Source organism: Eumetopias jubatus, unplaced genomic scaffold (genome assembly GCF_037043125.1).
Source record: "Eumetopias jubatus isolate StellerSeaLion01/CBP00866 unplaced genomic scaffold, mEumJub1_p1.0 scaffold_11, whole genome shotgun sequence".
NCBI lineage: Eukaryota > Metazoa > Chordata > Mammalia > Carnivora > Otariidae > Eumetopias > Eumetopias jubatus.
The window spans coordinates 99,569,366-99,587,806 of record NW_028274817.1 but is presented as its reverse complement, the minus strand read 5'-3'; the positions used below and the strand labels follow the sequence as shown (position 1 = coordinate 99,587,806).

General features: G+C 33.6%; 1 protein-coding gene across 1 annotated transcript in view; it reads right to left on the bottom strand.

The window, feature by feature from the left end:
- Positions 1–18,441, bottom strand: part of DMD (dystrophin) — a 1,674,912-nt gene that overhangs the window by 1,182,528 nt on the left and 473,943 nt on the right. The gene's annotated exons all lie outside the window — the stretch shown is intronic.

Below are 18,441 nucleotides of genomic sequence, written 5' to 3'. Positions count from 1 at the left end.
AACCATACATAGAATGAGGCAATATCTTTAAAAAATGGGAAGGCATATTCATATATATAATATTTATGGTTAAGAAGCATAGAATATACTATGAAAAGATAATACTAAACTGTAAACATTTATTCCAGAAGGAGTAGAATTGGCAGAAGGAAGAAATGGAGACTACTAATGTTTTCTTAATATACTTCATATTGATTGAGCTGAGCTGTTAAACTATTATTGTATTACATTTAAAATAACCATAGAAGCAAAAAGACAGAGTTTGCAATGGTAAATACAACCTTTATATAACCTGTTTATGAGTAGTCATGGCTCCTTTCAATTGGCTTTACCAAACCAGGTTGTTTTCACTTCAACCAAAGCTGTAGGAAAGCATATACTTTAAAAAAAAAAAAAAAGAAAAAAAGAAAACAAAAAAAAACTTTAATTCCAGTAGGAAAGCACATACTATTAATTGGCTCTTATGGAAACTGAGACCAAGACAAATGCTTAAGAAAGCAGTATGAATGTATTTTGAAAGAATGCTACATTATCACTGAAAACGACCCTGATGGCCTTCACTGTGCACCTACTTGACTGAAGAGTTCTGGCAGTGAATGGGGCTGATTTTGCACATGAAGAAAAGAGAATTGATTTTACACGTTTGAGGTTCCTGAAGATGAGTAAGGAACCCTAAGTGCAAATGGAGAATTGTGTTCTTATTTAAGGGCATCCACCATTAGATCTATTTTGACTGTTCTTAAGAGTTCAATTTTATTTATTTATTTAGTTATTTATGTATTTATTTAGAGAGAAAGAGAGTGCAAGTGGGAGAGGGGAGGGGCAGAGGGAGAGGGACAAAGAGAATAATGGCTTAAATCCTTTAGCATGGAGCCCCACCAAGGGCCTGATAGCACAACCCCGAGATCAAGACCAGAGCGGAGTCTGATGCCCAACCGAGTGAGTCACCCCGGGGGTCCCTAAGAGTTAAATTTTAAACAAAGAATTAAAATTAAAATAACCAGTGAGAAAAATACCCAAGCCAAAGCAGTTATTTAGCTGTTTAAAACAATGAATAAAATGGCAGATTTTTGTTTTGCAGTTTTGAAATGACTTCTTTGATGCTTCTCCTACATTCCAAATTGCTTTTGTTAAGCTCAACAGCTTTCCTATTTCTTCGGCCGGACATATGAGGCTACATTCATCTAAATGCCTTTAATTTGAAGAGGTACAAATAACCTTGAGGTATAATAATAATATTTAAACAATTATATGACATAATTCCAAATACCATGAGTTTGATAATTACCCCACATTCTCTTCTCCTTTTAAATATTCATAGTTATTCTATACGCCTGTAATAAAAAGTAGGGAGTTACAAAACAGAACTTTTGGAACTTGACTGAAAGAGGGAAAGTAAACTATAAAAATTACCATCTCGATGAGTTTAGCAAGCATTTTTATCAAAGGCAAAGTATATATTTTACAAAGTAAACTTTTGTAGGCCAACATAAGTAGATACACAAGAATTTGTGCTTATATATTTGAATATCCAGTTATATGTATATGTGCACACACATGGCATAGATGGATGATAGATACTCAGGTAGTTGGAATAATTTAGATCAATTGGCTGGCAGCTGTGTTTTGTGATATAGGAAGCTAATATGCCATATGCCATCATGTGCTACACACTTCTACATTTGGTGGATGAAAGATTAATGATTTTTCAACCTAATCTTATGGGGGAATAAACTGTTAAAATAATTAAATTATCCATGCTAAGTATAAACCAAATCAAATCAATAATAATAAACACGCATAATCTCTCTTCCTATCCCTCTTTGTGTCGTGCTGTGCTAAAGAATTTCTCAAGGCCACACATCCATATATCCTTATATGCAGGTCCTTTTTGGCTTCACATCCAGGCTGCAGCTATTATTTCAACGTTTCTGTCATTTATTCTTTTTTCCTTTGCCTTTTGCCTCTACTGGGAGCAGAACAACAAGATAATTACATTTATTAGAATTATCTCTGTAATCAGAGTGAAATAAAAAAAAACTTCATAAAAGGATCTGAATAGTCCTCTCATAAAGAAATTTAAGTAAGCTTTGGACTTCATGAACTTTACCAAATCAATTTAGGGAATCCAGAGGCCTTTTGTTCTATTCCGTTCCTAATTCTTGGCTGTGTTCCAGGTAATTCATAATGATGTCCATCTGACCTGTGAATGAATGAGTTGCTGTGTGTGTATAGAAACTATTCTGCTTAACGTTATTTTTCTAAAATAATACACTTTGCCAAGTTATAAATAACTTTGTAAAACACGATAGTCACTGAACAAAACCATTTTCTTCTCACCAAAGATTATGCTCAATTCTTTCAGAGGGTTTTGTGAGTTTAATGACACCTTGGGCTTAATGTGCTCCACTTTACAATCAAGATAGTTTCTCCTGAAATAGCTTGTTTCTCTGTCAGTGTTCCAGAAAATAATTATCATTGTATTTTCCCAAGGCAAGAATTCCAATATAAAACTGAACTGTTCTGCTTAGCACATTTCCAAGTTTTAACTCCAAGAAACCATCCCATATTCACATGATCACTTTTAAAATTCATTTTATATCATATATTTTTAAAAAGATAATTAACTGAGGCCTTAACATAACTTCTATTTCTTAGACCTCTTTGTAAAAGCATCTACAAAATAAAGTGTTTTGCCAACTTAAAAACACTATATTAATTTTTCACTCCTTAAAACTTTTCAGAATGCCAATTTAATCTGCTTACTTTTTGTATCCAAACAAATTGTTTAAAGTATAAAAATTAACTAAGATGGTGAATGTAAAAGCAGTGTGTAAATCAAAAAGTTTTGTTATGGCTATTTGTTTGAAAATGAAGACTATAAGAAAACATGCATATTAATGTAAATGCACTACATTTTTTTCCAGTTTGGAATCATGTTTTCAGTTCTCAATTTTGATAAAGCACAAGAAGGGTAACACTTTCAGTTAAAGCAACTAATTTATTTTATTTTTTGGATTCCAAATAACACTACTAAATGATGCTATTATGGAGTCTCTATCTCTGAAATGAACAAAAGAAGGATTTAAAGCCAGAGGATAAAAGTATTTACAAACGAGCAAACGCTGTCCTGGTACATTTATTTTATGTAAGTGTATATAAATTGATAATATAGGAGGCAAGTGTTGTGATACCCTAATTCCATCCCTTTTACATATTTGTTCTTGTATTTGCTTCTCACAAGCTACAAAAGAAATTTTGGAAACTTATTCCAGGGAAAACACTTGTTGAATGAGTATTTAATTTCCAGAAGGCCATAAAAATGAAAGGTAATCATGAGTTTTAGAGCTTTCCTTTCCTCATTCTCAAAATTTCAAGCAACCAAGAGAGGCATTTGGCAGGATGGTGCCCCTTCATGTGAACAAGTTCCTCCAAATGGATGGTTCCTAGACTTTGTATTTCATAAGCCAATAAAATACTACCCCAAAAGTCAGGAAACCTCACCAAGTTCTGGGCTTTATTATTTCTAGTAAAGGACACTGTCGTGAAATAATAATAAAAGAGAAAGAGAAAAGGTAAAAATGAAAGAATGGCTATTTTAATGCTCCCCACCCCAAGACACACTATCAACTGCAGAAAGCCATACTTTTTGAGGAAAGGACAATTCTTGTGTAAATTTAGCTCTTTGAAAAGCTCAATACATTCGCTCTTATTTTTTTCCCCTTTCCTAAAGACCAGTGAAAATTTTCAGACACTGGTACACTTGGCACCGGGGCACTAATGTTGTAAGAATACAGAACAAATAACTGAACCATACGGAATTCCACAAGAAGATCCATTCTTCCATTTATTCAACACATTTTTATTTGAACACCTATGCAGTGGTAGAAAGTATATATAAGAAAAATACTAGTTAACAAGATAGACAAGTCTCTGCCCTTATGGAGCCCCTACAATTCCAATGGTAGAAGACAAATTATAAATAAGTAAACAAATAAACAATGTTTTAAGATCATGGTAAGTGCTATAAGGAAAATAATCTTGCTAATATTATAGAGCATGATGGAGGAGGCGAAGGGAATGTTGTGAACTCTATCAGACAGGATGTTGAAGGATATATTTGCTCTACATCCTGCCAGATGAGTGAACACTAACAGGCAAAGATCCACAAAGTACCAAGAAAAGGAGACCACAACTGCAAAGACTACTAAGTGGAAGACATTTTTGCAAGTCTGAAGGAGAGGAGGCCATTGTGGCAGGACGTTAAAGAGGCTGTTTTACACTAAGGAAGCTAATATATGAAAGAGTCTAGTTCTCTCAAAATTAGTTCCCATGTAGGAAACAGTCAAGTGTATCTATCTATGAGGTAAGAAACTAGAGTGTCCATGATATTATTCTACGGTTTCATGTATATCTGTAACCGGCTAAGTACCAATCGCAACAGAATCTGAACTTTGTAGAGACCACAAAGGTAGTTATAAATATTATAGATTACTATATTTGTTAAACAATACAGTTATTTGTATTTTGCCACCCAGACATTCATAACTATTATGGAAAACTATTTGCATAGATCTCCTGGAAATCCCCACAGTTGATTTATCTTGGAAATAAATGCCTATCCATTGTTATTTAGCTGAACAGCTAAGAATGCCTCTAAGTTATGAATTGATCTAAACATGTTAAATTTGTACATATATGGACCTTGGTTTTCATTTTATCCATACACATTTTATCCATGAACTACTCACCACTAAATATAGCTTTCCTCTGCTTTACATGTATTAAAATAGCCATTTAAATTTTTTAAAAACCACTCACGATTATAGCATATGGTGTGAAATCTGAGAATGCAGTCTACTTGGACTTTCAATGAGCTTTTTAGTAGACAGCTGTCTATTATTTATTGAGTACTACACTCAGAAGATTAAATAAATAAAGGTAAAAATTACGGAATTTTTTAAAGAAAATTATGATGCATAATGAAGTATCTGTGAATAAATGCATTTGTATTACTTAAAATAAAACTACATTTCAAATACATTTTAAGATTTCAAAAGCCACTGGCTCATGAAAGAGGGCAGAAGAAATATCAGATAACTTAGCAAACTTCAAGACATCGTAGCTGTTTATTTCATGAAAATCAAACTTAGGAAAGCAATACACTTGAATTAATTTTATTCATCTGTTCTAAGAATATGTTCCATACAGTGAGAGTCTTAAGTAATCACTGAAGAATCAGAATGATTCACAGATGGTGTAAGTGATTTAATTATTTTTAACCAGTTGTTTTGGGCATGCTCAGAAGGATAGTGCCAACTCCACTGCAGAAGCCATCTGAGCTCCATTCCAGCTGGTGTTCCATATTTTGAAAGCAAATTTAGATTGCAGAAAATTATACTTTTTATTGTTATGTTGCAAATGGAGGTCAAATTGCTGGGTATAGATTCTCGTACTTTTCCCCCTTCATTGTATGAGTTATATTTATCAAATATCACGTCTTTTGTATGATTGCCATGGATTTGCCAATGTTATTTTATATTTTGTGTTGTCTGGCACATAGGAGGCACTAGATAAATGTTTATTAAATGAAAGAAATGCCAATTCAATGCATCCAAAATAAAACTTGAGTTTCTTTACAGACTCCCAGTAAGTGTATGGAATTCTGATTTCACTGCACCCTTATAATTATTAGGAGGTTCTCATTAAAAGCAAATAAAAAAGGAAAGAAACTGATATAACAAAACAATGCCCCTCCACCAAGGAGACAATGTCAACATATCTCTGTTACTTTAATAATTAAAACTATACCCTGATGTTGGAATCCTTACCCCTAATTTTATGGGAACTCAAGCAAGTTGCTTGACAAATTTTCATCTGTTTAGGTTGTTTTTGAGGATTAGAGATACTCTGTAAAAATCTAGTGTTGCATACCTCTAGTATGCAAGATAATTTTGTTATCTCTCAACAAAATAACTGATATTCCCAATTATTTTTCATTAGACCCAGAAAAGATAAATTTTGCTTAATGTCCTTATACACAGTGAGAAGTAGTAAACTGTTACAAAATATTTCTACCAAAAGTAATCATTTTTCAAGCACTGTCACTCCAAGGAAGAGAATATTTAGTTTAGTGAAACAAGTTACTCTGATGCCAAAAGAGTTATATTTATTCTAAATTTACTGATAAAATTACACAATAAAACTGTACCTATCCATAATGCATCAGATTCAGTTTTGTGTTTATACTTAATATTTATGAAAAATACATTAATATGTTTACCATCAATATTTCCTGAAGGTTGTGTTAAATTTCCTCTTGATAGCAAAATATGATACAGTACTTTGCTATAAGAAAGGCAACTTCCTTTATATATTTGACATCAAAATGACTGTAGTTATTCATTATAGCTTTAATTCAAAAGATGGACATACAAAATTATGTACCTAATATCGCCATAACCTAACTCTACAATAACTGTGTGTACTAATATAAACAGGGAATCTAGTTTAACACATTTATATTAATAATCTTAATTTATTGTGCTATTTAGACCCAGTCATTGAGGTAATATTTCTGAGGTAACATGTTGTGTGAAACATTTATAAAGTGGTGAATTTATTTAAACTTATAAGAATATTAAAATGCAGTTGACATCTTATATACAGTAAGGGCTTTGGACTGGAAAGATTCAAAAAATCCAAAGTCCTGTGTTAATGTAGTTGCTTACTATCTTTGGCCAATTCAATTAATGTTCTTAAGCCCCAGTATCCAGTGTGGATTATTCATTTTATTTCAATAGCTTATGTATTTATTTTTCCTCCCTGGAATTCAGAAATTTCATACTCTCTTTTATTGGGTTAATGGTTACTCCCAAACTATTAACTTGCACAAAAAATTTTATATGGTCTCTTTCTGAGCATTAAGAGGATCTTAGAGTCATTTTATTCATCACTCATTCAACAAATGTATATTGTATACATATTACTTGCTAATCATTGTTTTTGGTTCTGAGGACAAAGCAGTGGGAAGAAAAGAGAAAATTCCTGCATTTTTGGGACTTTCACTCTACAGAGAGAGATAGATAATAAGATAAAGAATGGAAATATTTGTAACTTTCCTGGTAGTGAATTTTATGCAGAAAAGTAAGTGGGGAAGGCACTGAGCAAGTGTGCGTGTTTCACTCAGAACACTTTCAAGTAAAGATTTGAAGGCAGAGGTGGTGAGGGATGCGCAGATGTCTGGGGGAAGAGTGTTCTAGGTGTAAGGAACACAATGCGAAGGGAGGATGCCAGACATGTTCCAGGAAGAATGAAAAGGCCAATGTAAGTGGAGCAGAATGAACAAGACATAAAGTATTAAGAGATAAGGCCTGAGAGGTAATAAGGAGCCAGGTCATATATCCCTTGAAATTAATTTCAGGATTTTGGATTTCACTTGAAAATAGACGGGAATCCACTGGCGCACTCCGAATCGATAACGACACACCTGATTTCTATTTTCAAGTGGTGTGTCTGTCTACTGTGTTGAGAATAAGTGAAGGAAAACTAAGATAGATTTTTACCTGAAACTGAAATGGCAGTGTTGCCACTATAGTTCAGGGGAGAAGAGTGGTCTGGCTAAAATATGTAGTGGTCGTGAGGGTGTACCTGGCATCAAAGTTATGAGACTGGATGAAAAGAGCAAAGCACAGAGTATAAATAGAAAGGGGAAACTGTCGGGGCGCCTGGGTGGCTCAGTCAGTTAAGTGTCTGCCTTTGACTCAGTTCATGATCCCAGGGTCCTGGGATCGAGCCCGGCATCGGGGCTCTCTGCTCAGCGGGGCATCTGCTTGAGCCTCTCCCTCTGCTCGTGCATGTTCTCTCTCTCTCTCTCTCTCTCTCTCTCCCCCAAATAAATAAAATCTTAAAAAAAAGAAAAAGGAAAATTTCCCAGGACTGAGCACTGAGACATTTCAACAGTAGAGAAGGAGGTAATACCAACAGAGGCTGACAAAGAACAACCAGAAAAGTAGGAGGTAAACAAGGTGAAGAACTCCAAGCAATCTCCCTCTCTACTATAATGTCACTGATGTCTAGTGTTTCCATTCTGTTTTTTAAATAAATAAATCAGACACTTTTACATTTAGCAAATGTTTGTTTAGGTTTCTCCATTTGTTAAGTACTTTCTTTGCTCATCATTCTTCTTTGCATCTCAAATTTTCCATCTGGGGTCATTTTCTTTCTGGTTAGAAACCAGCCATGAGGTGCAAACATGCCATGGAATATTTACATGGGTTTTAAAAGTGTTTACAGAACTTAATTTTACTAACAAAGAAAAGGATGACATAATGTTTAGTAAAAGTTTAGGATATAAAATTATTTTAACACAACATGAAGGTATATGGATGGATAATTGAATAACTTTTTACCGTGGCTAATTCTAAAAAACAAAACAAAAACCCTAACAACCCTGAGGACTCTATAGTGAGGATCTCCTGCTAGAGAATGCAGTCAATTTTTGTCTGGTAAGATCTTTATTTCAGTGTTATTTTTTTTTTTAAAGTTTCTATAAGTATACAATTCTAGGTTCATAGGTGGTTTTTCTTTCATTATTTTTGAAGACATCCTACCACCTCTGGCTTTCATTGTTGCTTGATAATTTTCTGTCCTTTATACATATCAATACTTTCTAGGTAATTTGTCTCTTATGCTGTGCTGAAAATTCTTTGTTTTTAGAACTTACCAGATTCATTATGAGGCTATATGGGTGTTTTTTTTTTTTTTTTTCCTGCTTGAGATTTGCTTGATTCCCAACCTGATTATTGAGACTTTCAATAATTTTGGATATTCCTATGCAATTGTCACTTCAAATATTGACTTTTTTCCATTCTCTCCATTCTTTCCTTGTATATTTGACCTTCTCACTCCCTTTCTTATCCTTTTTATTTTCATATTTCTATGTTTTGGTCTTTATGTATTTTAGGTAATTTATTTTATCTTCCCATTTTATAATTCCCCGTATCTGTTATATCTAATCTGATGCTTAACGTGTCCACTGATTTATAAATTTATTACATTTTTCAATTCCTGGAAGTTCTATTTAACTCTTTCTAAAACTTCGTGACCATTATTTTATTACTGCCTCTTGTCCCTAATTCCTACTTTTCATGCAAACTATTACTATTTTGAAAATATTTAATATATTTATTTTACATTCTGTATCTCATTAATTCATTATCTTCTGTCTTTGGGAGTTGTATTCTGCTGTTTTTTTCCCTGTGTGAATTGCCATTTTAATTCTAAACACATGTTCTTGGAACTTCATCTGTTGGAATTATTTAAAGTTTAGGTTTAGAGGTGCCTGGGTGGCGCAGTTAAGCATCTGACTCTTGGTTTCTGGCTCACGTAGTGATCTCAGGGTGGTGAGATGGAGGCCTGCATTGGGCTCCATGCTCAGCATGGAGTCTACTTGAGATTCTCTCTCCTCTCTGCCCCTCCCGCTCATGCTCTCTTGCTCTCTAAAATAAGTAAACAATTTTAAAATAAATAATAAAGTTTAGGTTTAAGCAGTGCTAAATGAGAAACATTTGTATTTGCTTTTGTTAGGTTTATTTGACACCACCAACTCAGAGCAACTTAAATTTTTGGCTTTTGGCTTTTCAAGACACCTATCAGTGTGAGCTCTGGACACTGACCCTTGTGCATACTGTCCTTCAAACCAGTGACCCTAAAAAATATTTTGGGACGCCTTTAACATTTTTGGTGGTTTCATAATCTCTCTTAATTCTGTAAGAAAAAAGTTACTAATTTTATCCTGAGGCTCAAATATCTAGTCAAAGTTGCATGGATAATGAGACATGTGGGATATAACCCTAGGTTTTCTTGCCCAAGTATAAAAATTACAACATAATATCAGTTCTTCTAACAGGGGTAAAACCTATTTTATAAATAGTGGCCTTGTCTTGATTTTGTAATGGTAATATGATAGAAATTTGGTGATATATTTTTATCATCAGAACCTTCAGTTAAATAAGTCGCTTGTGTTGACATATGGGCGTGCTCTGTTCCTTCACAAGGTATTTATATATTCTCTCTGTTTTGCCATACTTAATTTAATTCATCTTGGTTGGGATACCAATGTATTTACTCCATTTGTGGGCTCATATCTTCCTTAAGTTCTGGGAAATTTTTGGCTACTGTCCTTTAAATACTGTCTCTCCTGTGTTCTTTGTCTTCTCCCTTTGTAATTATATTAGTCATAAAGCTTCTTATTCTGTTCTCTCAGTCTTTCTTTCACATTTTCCATATTTTTTTATTTTTATGTGGTATATTATGATCATTTTACTATAATGAGTTTCTAATTTTCTCTTCACATTTGTTTAATTAGGTGTTTAACACATATGCTTAGCTTTTTATTTCAATGACTAGTTTGGGCTTCTATAAGCTTTACTTGATGTATTATCATCATAAATACCTATGTATTTTTTTGTGTATGGTGGTTTTATAAATTAATGCTTATTTTATTCCTTCCTTGTTTTCAACATATTTACTTTACTATATCCAGTGCTTTTCTATTATTTTAGGTTCATGAAGTACTAATTCTCTTGATCATGATGTTAGATGATGCTGTCACCATGTATTCATTTCTTCATATGGGTTGTAATATTTTGCAGTGAACCAATATTCAGTATTTTTGTGTCTATGGAACTCTGAAAAGAATGACTTATTGTATGACTGTGGGAGAAGACTTCACAGATTTCACCAATCTGGGACTCAGTTTATGTTAATTTCTCAGTTCAGGAATCTAGAGGCTTATGGTTAGTATATAAATTCAGACCTCCCACACTCAGTTTTAATGATCAAAGATTTTTCTTTTCCAGCCTGAATCCTTGAAAAACAGAATTGGACTTGCAGTTAGGATTGATCTACTTCCCGTCTATATGTGGCGTAAAGACCTTGAAGTTTCTATGTTTAAACAGGGCTTTCATTTACATCTCTATACTAGATGTTGTATAAGACCACGTATAAAATGTCTTCAAAACTTTCTTTTAACCACTGGACCCTCAATCCAGGTTCACTATCACATGAAATAATATGCTCATTTTTGGCAAAAAGAGGAAAGGAAGTTTCCATTATATGTTTTGATCTCAGCTATATCTTTAAAACTCCTTTAAAATTATATTTTACTCAGAATTTCCTTACATTTGAAAAGAGGGATGAGGGAATCAGTGATTATGTCATCTTCCTGGAAGGTGATTCTAGCTGAACATACTCTATTTACCAAACAACTATTAAACTGATTCTATTACATAACTAGAGAATAGAAAAAAAATTCTATAGAAATGGCAGTAACTATTATGATCACAATCTAGGAGATATAGAATCTTGACTTACTTGATTTCTTTCTTAACTCTTGTGATATGTTACTACAAAATTGAGGTTGAGAGGAGGAAAATTTTATAAGCAGCTACCTCCTGGTTCATTTCCCATAGCAACCATTATTATTTTTTTACATTCACAACTCTGTTTACTAAAGAACATTCTGTCTCTAACAAAATTATTTATGTTTCCAAATTCTCCAAGGATCTTGCATTGGCAGTTGACAATCTCTGTTGTTACTTCAAGGCAAAGGAAAACATCTATGTGGCAATTATGCAAAGAGGATGTTTCCCCCTTAGTCTCAAAATTAATTCGTTATCATTATGTGATAGGAGAAAATATACCAAAAAATGAGTAATGGAATATCAAATCTAGGTTCAGGTATTATTTTACATGAGGTGATGGCAGTCAGCTCTGTGGTTACTTTTCTTATGAAGCAATGCTTTCTTTTAAGAAAATCCAAAGTAACAAAAGCATAATGGTACAGCAATGCTTTTCCCATTCTTTTTTTTCCTGAAGAACACTAGTTCTTCACAACTACTTGAGCAGGAATCCTATCATAAAACTGAAATGAAATTTCCCCTTTTGTACTGCAACTATCCAGATGTGAAAGTCTGCAGAATTTATTCCCCTTGTAGAAATTCATAATAATATTTGCATATCAAAAGCCCTGCTAAATTCTGGAGTAAGGAAACTTTGCTTAATTCAGTATTTCTCAAACTTATTTGGACGCTTGATATTTTTCTTTCTTTTGAACAACTCCCACTATATTTCAGGAAGCACTGAGTCCAAGTGTGGTGTCTTCCACTTCTTACATGTGCCCTTGGACAAATATAATTAACCTCATTAAATTTTCTTTACTATGAAATGACAATGAAAATAATAAGGTTAGTAATAAGAAGGTTATTAATAGAAACAAACTAGATATAGGTAAAAGCTCTTTATAGAGATGTAAGGTTCTATTCAAATTCAAACAATTTTTAAAAGTTAGTGGAGGAATGCTCACACTATAAAAGTGTTTTTATCTTAAAAATTTATTCACATAAGGACTAACTTATATAATACATTTCTTTAGCATTTAAAGTGAAACTACTAACAAAACTCATTTTCTATCAACTTTTCAAGAACTTGTCTATTTTAGAAACGTGTACTTCTAATGTTGTTAACATACCTTACTGCAATTTACTCCGATGTACTAAAAACTAACCTTTACAATACACTATTGTAATCCTCCTCATAGTCACTCTACCACCTCAGTGTTAAATTTCAGGAACTTTGTCTTTTCTCAGTATAACACTTCTGAGAGTAACTGTAATGAAATCTGCTGTTCTAGAGAGTCATCTTAAATTCCCAATTGACGTGCATACTTATAAGAAGTATAAAAATATCTTTAAAATATGAAAAAAACCTGCTTAAGTGTTACCTGTCCAGATTATACATCAAAGTTCTACTAAATGTTTATTGTTGCTAAATGGAAGGATGGCTGAGTTACAGCACCAACGTGAAAGTCTAGGTGAAAAATATTCCATGAAGAAGCAAAACATACAAAGGCCCTGAAATGGAAATGGTGTTGGTGTATTTAAGTACGGAGGAGATGTTTTTACGCCTGTACGACAGGGAGAATGGCAAAAAGGGAGACAAAGTTGGAGTAATAGGACCAAGGCAGGAACCAAATCATGTATAATCTCATAGGATTTCACTGAAAGGGTAATGAGCAGCAGGGGCTTGAGAGAATCTCACTTAGGCTTTAGGAGCACTCTGGCTTCACCAGAAAGAATGTAGTGTGGGTGGGGAAAGCCTGGAAGCAAGGATTAGAGGCTGCTGAAGTAACCCAGATGAGAGATGATTATGTTGTAGACTAGGGTTTCCACAATGCAGATACTGAGTGGTCTGATTAAAGCTGTATTTTGTGAGTAGAACCGATAGAATTTGAAATGAATTATATGGATAATACAAGAGAAAAGAGCAATCATGGATGATATCTAGGTTTTGGACTTAAGTGACAAGGTAATTTACTAACACCCATGGAGCTGCTTGGGAGCCAAATTATGTAGAGGCGACAATCAGTTAATTCCTGACTGGAGTATGTTATGTTTGACATATCTGTTAGGCATCCAAAAGAAGTTGAAGAAGTTCTTAGATATAAAATGTTGAATATCAGCATTATTTACTTGATCTTTGAAACTATAGGATATCTGGGGCAAGTGGAGTTGTTGTATTTAGAAAAGGGACATTTCTTTTCCATCTTTTACTCTGACATTTGCATGATTTTTGCTCCCATTCCTGGGACAGCTCATGTATGTATGCCTATTCCAAAGGGTCAGTGGGTTTTTTTTTTTTTTTGCTTCCAAGAAACATAATAATTAGCAATAATTCATACTGAACACATTAGGCACAAAGCTTATATTTGTTGTGACTCCCTACAATGAGGTTCTTAGAGTATTCTTTAAGTTGAGTCAAATCTCTTCTACATTCTCATAGCTTTCTGTTTTCCTTTGCAGCACTTGCTACAATTTTAATGGCTGAATACAAGAGTAAAAAAAAAATTCTTCCTTATATGTAGAATTCTAGATAGCTTTATACAGCTTGCTCCTTCTTTCTGGCTTCATTTTCCTTTTTTTACACTAGCATATTGTTTATTAATTCAGCAAGAATATATAGGTAATAAATTCTCATAGTTTGTTTATCTGAAAATACTTGTATGTCTGAAAATATTTTGTCTTCACTTTTGAACCACAGTTTACAGGACATTTGAAAATTTGCTGAGCATACTGAAGATGTCATTCCATTGCCTTCCAATATCTATTATTGATGAAAAGTCTACTGTCAACTTTGTCACCCTGTAGCTATTCTGCTTTTGGTCCTCAGTAGCTTTTATGATACCTTCCTGATCACTGATGTTCTGAGTTTCATTCAAACCTACCTAGGTGTGACTTGTTTTTATTTATTCCAGTCTAGTTGAGCTTTATTCAACTTGAGGACTCATTTAAATTGAGCTTTATTCAACTTGAGGACTCTTGTAAACTGAGATTCATTCAATTTTGTTAAATGTCAGTCATTTATATAAAATATTGTCTCTTCCCCAGGCTCTCCACTTTTCCAATCTGGAACTCTTTTCATGCATATATGTGAGCTTTTTATTCCATTCTCTACATATTCCAGTATTTTCAGCAAAGGAAAATTATCCTCAATATCCTTCAGTGAATATATTCATCTTTCTTCTATGATGAATCAACTATTTAAAAAGCTGTTTATTATTTTAATAATTATATTTTAATCTCTAGACTTTTTATTTTTTCAAATCTTCCTGTTCACAATTCAAAATGGACTATTTTTATTGTAGGGATTCCATTACATCCTCTTTAAAAATCTTTTTGAACATTAAAAAAAAACCCATTACTTAAAAAAAATTTAAACACTTATTTTAATGTCCTTTGCTGACTGTTCTCTTATCTTTAATTTCCTCAGATGTGCATTCTCCTTTTATTTTTTGGCATCTGTTACCATCATCTACGAAAAGAATTTTTTTCATATCCATTGTAATTTTAGTCTGTGAGCTTATTTTGCTTAGGAGTTCCTGGATTGTGGTGGTACTTTCTTTGTGTAATTTTTTGGCTGCATTTTCTTGAGTGCTGGGAGATTAACTTTCAAATGCTACAATTATGCTTAATAAAAATTACATGTAATTTTCTATTAAGAAATTTTCAAAGCCTTTGGTTTTTTTCTTATCTCTTTCTCTATTTTTCTGCAGGAGATAAGAATTTAGATAGAGAATTCCTGACATGTTTATGGGGAAGTATGCGTTCATCAGTAGAATCACCAGCTTTGTACGAAACTTCCTGAAAATGCTTTATGACTCTAGATACAATTATGTGTTCAAGGATGAGGGAATCTAATTTGTAATCTACGTCAAAAAAAATATATCTACCTGTTGTTAATAACATTATAAATCTATGGTACATGCTGAGCCTAATCCTCTTAACAGTCTATAAAGACAGCTTCTCCCTCTCCACTCCCCCTGCTTGTGTTCCCTCTCTCGCTGTCTCTCTGTCAAATAAATAAATGGAATCTTTAAAAAAAAGACATAAAAATTAAAAATAACGTATCTTTTCCAGTGTTACATACAGAAGAAGAAAAAAAATTGATTCATTGAGCTCCTATAATACAGCAGGTGTTTTATAAATGTTACTATGTTTCGTTATCACCAAAGTCCATATTCCTGTTGTACAGATGAGGGAAATCAGGCTGAGAGATGTTTATTTACCCATAAGCATACAGCTAGAAGACAGAGTGGGATTTATATTCTGGGCTGTTCATCCCAGGGAATGGCCTTTTTATTAGACCACACAGGTGTTATAAAACATCCTGCAGAAAAATTCCTCATGTTCAGTTTACAATCATTGCTTGGTCTTCACTGATCAGCAAGGTCTGCAAGTCAACAAGAACTATAATTAGAACTGTCTTCTATTCCTAACTAGGGCAGGGGCTCCAACCTCCTGAATACTTAGAGAAAAATTTACCTGCTTCCTCCCAATCTGTTTCCCTTCTTTGTGGTCTCTAGGATTGTCCTGAGGACTATGGTTTGGAGATAACTTGCTACTCTGCTTTGGTCTGCACTCTTGTCTGGCCCAGGGCTGCCACACGGCTCCCTCAAAGTTCCAGACCTTGTCTGAGCTTCATAATTGCCATATATAGTTCTGACATGGACATGGTCCCTGAAGTGCACAACTTCTACACTGCTTACTCCATTTTTAAGCTTTTATCTCTGAAACAAGGAAAAATAATTTCTCATTTTTAAATGCAACTCTCCAATGTTAAGCACTTCAGAGTACTCCCTGCAATCTTGAATTGTTACTCCTAAGATATGAAAGACTAACTGAAAATCAGTAAGTCCAAATGAAGTTTAGAATTTACATCTAGAGAGAAGAGAAAGGGAAAATTGGGAGAATGAAAGATGAGACAAATAGAGAAGGGGAACCAGGGGGAAATAAAGAATACTGAAGTTATGATGGCCTGTGCTGCATCAGAGCCACTGTAGGATTATTCTAAACATAACTTTTGGTTAAGCTGTTCACTTGTGGCTAATCTCAAAAGGCTTCACTGTATGATAATTGGGAAAGATGACTCTAACCAGGTTGGTGGACATGTGAAATCAGTTTTTCAATATACATTAGTAATCAGTGGAATAAAAAGATACATCTTGGATCTATCTATCAATCATCTTTTATGCCTAATTAAAATGCAAAGCCAAATATAATTGTAATATTAAATTGATTGTTCTTCATACATATTATTATTACTTCTTTTATCAAGGACACCCAGAGTTTACATTAAAAATATATTCCCGGGGCGCCTGGGTGGCTCAGTTGGTTAAGCATCTGCCTTTGGCTCAGGTCATGATCTCGGGGTCCTGGGATCAGGCCCCCACTGGGCTCCCTGCTCAGTGGGGTGTCTGCTTCTCCCTCTCCTTCTTCCTCTGCCCATCCCTCTGCTCATGCTCACACATTCCCTCTCTCTCGCTCTTTTTCAAATACATAAATATTCAAAAAATATTTTCCCCACTCCAGGCACCTTCTGAATTTTGGCTCTTTCAGTTATAAAATCAAGAAGAAACAGTTTATGGGGAAACTACAACTTAGCATTTTACTTGGACTTTTAAAATTTTATGCTGGTTTTACATGTCCTTGGTTTATTTTACCAATCATCATTATGTTTTACAAATATGTGTTGAGAGCCCTTTATGAATAAGGACGTAATGACATTTTAAGTGGGTGGTTTGTGGAGATTTTTGATCCTGTGTCCATTTAACTATAAAAAATTAATAACTTACCTTCACCAGGTTGTAAAAAATCTAATCCTGCATATAGGATGTGTTAGGATATGGGGAAAGTTGGAATGGAGAAATTAGTTAGTAGTGAGATAAATCAAAGCAAGGGACTTCTCCTTGAACGATCTATTAAATTCAGTGAAAATATTTTACTTGAATTTTCTTTATGGTTGCCTTAATCTTTCAATTCATTTTGTATCCACAGACACAGGCTTTCTGTTAGTGTAAGCTTTGGTGATTTATGACATATTATGTTCATAACATTTAATAGGAAGGATAATAGGCTGAAATGTGCAATCAGCTGGAATAGGATTTCAAATGTAATATAGTCTCAATATATTATATTACTTCTTCCAACTTCTCAAATATCCAGCTGCTATTAAATCTTAGGGTCCTGGATTTCATCAAAAACAGTATATTCATGGATTTTTGTAATGTTTTGTAAAAAGAAGTAACAATAACATGTAGTATAATTTCCCTTGGTTAATAAGCAGCATTAACAAAATTACATGCTTAAAAAATAAAGCTATGCTGTCTAAGGCATATTTTTAAAATACCCCATATTAAATGGAATCAACAGTATCACATAAGGAATTCCACAAAGTCTCATCTGAAGGTTGAAACAAATGAAATTATCCTTTACATAGGTTGAAAATGATTGAATATCTATTGGCTTCATATGATTCAACCTAACACATTAAGAAATCCTTATCCCCAACCTTAACACATTTGTTTTGTGGGAAGCACTATTTTTGCATGATTACATAGCAGTAAGCATTCCTCTTCACTTTATGGTGTCACAGAATAGGAACAAAAAATGTATTTGTTAGAAAAAATCCTATGGTTTATACCCTATTACAAATAAAGAGTGAAGACCCAACTTATGCTTATGAATTGCCCTTTTAAGGAGAAAATCACCAAATATCCATCCAGTTGTTTGAAAGAACAGTTGTTCCTTTTCCCTTTGGCTTGTAATATTTCAGTGGTCACAATATTTGATATTTTCCAATCTGCTATCAGTTATAAACCATCTTACTAGGCATTCACTTCTGAAAAGCCTTTTAACCCATTAAGTAGTTAAGCCAGATACGAGGACTAAACTACTATTCTTCTAAGTCAATGAGATAAGGTCCTTATGCAAGTTGCTATAAGAAGATGTCTCACCAAAGATTTATTATTTACCATGTATACATTAAGAAAGTAAAATTGGCATGGGATGGTCTCAGGAAAGCAATACGTATTTTTGGATTACA